The sequence below is a fragment of the Malus domestica genome, chromosome 11, assembly GCF_042453785.1.
Source record: "Malus domestica chromosome 11, GDT2T_hap1".
NCBI lineage: Eukaryota > Viridiplantae > Streptophyta > Magnoliopsida > Rosales > Rosaceae > Malus > Malus domestica.
This window is the reverse complement of record NC_091671.1, coordinates 28,109,299-28,114,523: the sequence shown is the minus strand read 5'-3', so window position 1 is coordinate 28,114,523 and position 5,225 is coordinate 28,109,299.

The window sequence follows — 5,225 nt, the reverse complement described above, 5'->3', positions numbered from 1 at the left end:
AATTCCAATGCTTTTGAAGTGGTGCACCCTTCTTTTGGCTAAGCATGTCAAGTGGGACACCCTGATTCCAATTTTCATGTCGCATGTTGGATTTTGATGCTTTTGAAGTGGTGCACCCTTCTTTTTCCAACAGGATCATCTCCGGATTCTTTTGATGAAAATCATAGAGATTCATGAATCGTGTTCATTCATCATATATCATGTCATCAATTTTTGTTCAGTACTATTTATGTTTAATTTTAAATAAAAATATTTAAAATAATTTCTAATTACACGATGTACAATGAATGAACCCGATTCACAGATCTCAGGGATCCTCACAGAGAGAATCTGATGAAGATCCAGATTCCTTCTTTTTGGACGAAGTGGTAATGCCCTTTAGCTTTTAAGTTTTGCATTTTCATGAGTAAATTGTTAATTTTTCTCGTGAACTTTCACTTGGCTTTAATTTCTTTTTTAAACTTTTTATTTGAAAAATCAGGGACTTAAACTAATTTTTTTTTGCCGATTTCCCCCTACCGTTAGTTGTCCACAGATTGCAATCAATTTAACATTAATTCTTATCGCATGCAAATCACGTGACTCTCCTTTGAGTACAAAAAGTGTCGCCTTGCTAGACCTTCAGGCACAAAAGCTATAGAATTACACAGATTTGCACATGTTGACATTTTGGAAATATAGGGTTTTCAATTATTTTAGAGAATGAATCGACTGAACTACTCTTACATGTTGTGCATATGCTTTCATTTAATATAAATTTGGATGGAATGAATGAAAAACTTACACTAGGAGGAAATCACAAAAAAAATTAGTTGAAGTCTTTAATTTGCCGATTGAAAAATTTAGGGGAAAATCGAAAGGTAAGCAAATTTCAAGGAATAAATAGGTAGTTAATTCTTTTATTATTTTCAGTAATATTATTTATAAATGAAATGTCTATAAAATAGTTTAATACCTATCGATATGATTATTCTTGATCAGTTCTCATTCCTTTCAATCCTATCAAATCAAAAGAGAAGAATATTTTTTATGACTAATACATCTTGTACTTTTAACGAAGACAATATATAATAAGAAAAACTAATGAAAATGGTTTGAAAATTTTGAGTTTTAACGATAAGGACAAAATAAAGGGTAAAGTGAATAGTACCAGAATTGACTTTTTAATGTAAAAATATGATTTTTCGTTAAAATGAACAGTACCGAAAGGTTTTCGTCAAAGTTTCCATAATAATATTAGCAATCAACTCTTTTTTATTCAAACATACATTGAGACAAATGGGTCATTTAGTCTTAATCGCATAAAGATATGCAAAAAGGCAAGCAAAGAAAGGTTTAGTTTGACTTTCTCTCTTTAGCACCACAAGATTCAAATCTTGGTTGACAAGCCATGCCAACCATCAGTCCTTGAAATTAGAATTTTTTTTTTAATGTATAATATAATGCCACTCATCCCTTTGCATCACACAAATAAATAGTCACTTTTCATTCAACGGTTTTTTAGAAAAAGAGGAGAGCATCTGGATGAATAAAATAAAATAAAATAAAGGAGAGTATTACTTTCTTTTGGAGAGATGCTCTTTTTTTATTGAAGACACAATTTTAATTGTGTGATTCGTAAGTGTTTAAAATGTTATATTTATTGACAAGATAAAGTTTAGTCATCAATTCGAATAGTAATGTTTACATACTGAGAAACCACTAACTTCCTTAACTTCATCAACATATGTTCAGTTTGGATTAACGACACTGTGTTGACAACTGGCGACATATTCAGTTTGGACTAACAACACTAGAGTCGTAGAATCAGGTGATCAAGGAGCATCTTTAATTTGGAGTAATAGTACTGCTTTGAGTTTGACTGGTTATCTATCTAAGTCTCTATCAGTAAGGAGCGTTCATTCTTCTTATTGAAAGAGGTCAACTCATTAGCCCTCTTGGCCAGGTACATAGTGTTTGGCACATTGAAAGTTGAGCCTGTCTATGATTGGTTATTCCCAGTTGCATTTCAAGTTCGGCATTATAATAGTCGAACAACATTTACGATCAAAACACTAATTTCTTTCAAGTACTTGTGTTCTTACAATTTGATACCAATTCTGCCCACCTATATTTTCACAAATATAGTTGAGGCATCTGAACCTGGTGTTGAAGATCCTGAACTTCACAGTGACTAACAACTTGTCTTCATACTCTAGAACCCAGAGGCCGAGAAATGTTCCTTCCTCAGTCATGATTGCTTGAATACAAAAGTCAAAAGACTGTTCGACACCACCACCACATTCATTCAAATTGCCAACCGAGCTCGGTTGGAGTTGGCACGCCCGCATTCACTAGAATGACGTAATTAGCTTATTAGTTGTTCAACCTGCGCGCCACGTAGGCATGGTAGTTGTTAGGGTCAACAACTTTTATGGCAGAAAACCTTTGGCTCCAAATTGGGATCTTATTAAAGACATCATTAGAAAGTTAGATCAATTGGGCGAGATTTAAAAAAGAAAATGCTAGGGATACCATCTATTAAACTATATTTTGAAAACTATACGACATGATTGTTGATGATTGAATTACTACTTAACTATTGATTAACATGCTTATTTCCCATCGGTGACACACCACATGATTTACAAATGTAGTCTAAAAATTTGATCTACCTAGCATTACTCAAAACTATAACCATGTTGCTCATGAGCATGAGCTGGCTGAATATGATTGGTAACCAAATATTTTTGTTCATATTTGCTAATATGTTTCTAAAAACAATATAAGCTTGCTAACTATAATTAACTTAGACCAAAACGAAAGTACTAATATACCTTTCATAACTCATAAATTCTAACTTAACCACATTTCTCTACAGTGCACACGCTATATATACCTCCATTTTTTTCCTCTAATCATCTGAGGTATCATAAACATTCACCATTTCATTCATGGTACATGATTATTTAAGCTATGTTGATTGTTTCTGTACATAGCCTTTCTGGAGGTAAAGCAATCTAGCTAACAAGTCATAGGCTTTGTCGAGATCAACCCTACATGAACCTACCATGGACTTTGCTTTTTAGTTTGATTTCACCATAATAAAGTATAACACCATCATAACCACAACCAATTGCCACCATCTTATGTTTAAATCAAATCAAACGGATTTTAATGGTAACCCGATAACAACCCACAACGGCCTTTACTTTTTGTTTTTGTTTTTGTTTTTCTTTCTTGAAAGAGTTTGTGAGCAATTCGAATGATTGGTCTGTAAACTGTAGTTTACTATTTCAAAATTTTCATCCCAGAGGTACACCAATGAGCTTCTACCTAGAGGCCGCTCCCCAAAACTAGGGTTAGGAAGCACTGTATTGCTACTGAACAAGAAGATTGTCATCTTATAAAAATTTGTTTACATATCCTTTTTGTCTGGAAGCCTATACATATATAAATTGTATGATGACAATCTTCTTGTGGTGGTAGGAGTCTCGTGACTAAGATACTCATTGAGTAGTGAAACCCAAGTGCGTGCTAGACCTTTGAAAAATGATCAGAGTCTATGAGAGCAGAGAATAAATTCTAAGCATGCACATCACAGGAAAAGAGAAGATAAGCTGCCACAAATTTTTCTGCATGATAGGGCTCCATCCATAGAGTGCCAAATGACTCACCATTGGGTCACTAAAAAGGCTGTATGTCGTCAAGAAATAACGAATAGGATAGCAACAAAAGTTTACCTAAAAATGAAAAATAAAAAATAAAAAGTAAAAAAAATAAAATAAAATAACTCACCATTGGGTCATTGTGAGGCTTATGACACTCCCCCCTCCCTTAGTGTTGATAATATCGTTTGTTTAAAAAAATAAAAAATAAAATAAAGTTACATCTTTGTCACTTTCTCATGATAGTAATGTTGGAGTGAGATTGACATTTAGGTTTTACCCAAAAAAAATGGTCAACTACTAATCTACGCTAGTATGAAGACGAAGGTATATATTTGATTTTATATAGTGCTCTGGAATTTGGAAATATCAGGATTTTTAGGTAGATATCTTTTTGTTCAAAAGTACGAAATTCAAGATGTAGTGGTTCAAATGCCCGAAGTATTCTATATGTAGGAGCCTGAAGCATTAAATCTCCCATATTTTTTATTTTTTTTTATTTTTTTGGCTTTTAAAGATATGTACATTACAATTTTATACCATTTTATTAATTTTAGTTTGGTTAATTTCACTAAAATTCCTTAAGGTTTATCGTGTTTTATATAATCCCTCATAGGTTTGAGAATTACACTATGAAATTCCAATCTACTTTCACATCACCTCTCAAGTACGAATTGAAGAGGGGGAGAGAGATAGAGAGACTTTTGGTGTATGCAATATTTTGAGGGTTGAGGGAACTAGGGACAACAATACATACGTTCTTCTTTTCATTTTAATATTCATTGCAATTCTTAAATTTGATTTTTTTTTAATTTATGAAGCATTCGTTTGGATGTGTTTTTAAAATAACTGAAAGTGATTTAAACAAAATGTTTTTGGGTTCTAAAAGCATTTTAGTGCTTCATGGAAGAAACACTAGTTAGGTGCACGTCTTGCACGAAGCACTACATTATGTGTGCTTTTTGGAGGAAGCACTTTAAGTGTTTTTCTAGGATTCACTTGCATTTTTACTAAGGATTGGTTCCAAAAACACATTCATCCATTTTCAAAGCACTTCCAAATGACCCCTTCATCTTTTTGGAATGATGTGAAAGTAATTTAAAACTTTAGTGGGTGTTAGGTATGGTTTGGGGTTGAGGTGATTTAAAAAAAAGTTGGTATGAAAAAAAGCTAGGAGAGTTTTTGGTGCTTGGTAAACACCCCAAACTAGTTTTTTTTTTTCTTCGAAGTTTCAGATGAAAAAAAGCTAAAAAGTGGAAGCTGCAAAAAGCAGCTTCAAAAAGTGGCTTATTTTCAAAGTTTCTCCTGATTCCTCACACTTTCAGGAGGAAGAACAACGTTGCCATGTCCCGGCGACCCAGCTCCAATCCGTTGATCAAGAATTGCAAATCGACGACCCGATCGTCCATTTCTTCATCGCCGCCTTTCTCCTCCCCTTCATTGCTTTCTCCGTCACCATCTCTACCTCTAGCTATGTCATTAGAAATGATGAATTTCTCAGTCTTGAACGTGAGGCTAGAGCGCACAATTTCAGAAACCCTAGTCCCGTAAGTTCCAATAAACCCTAATTTGGAGGTG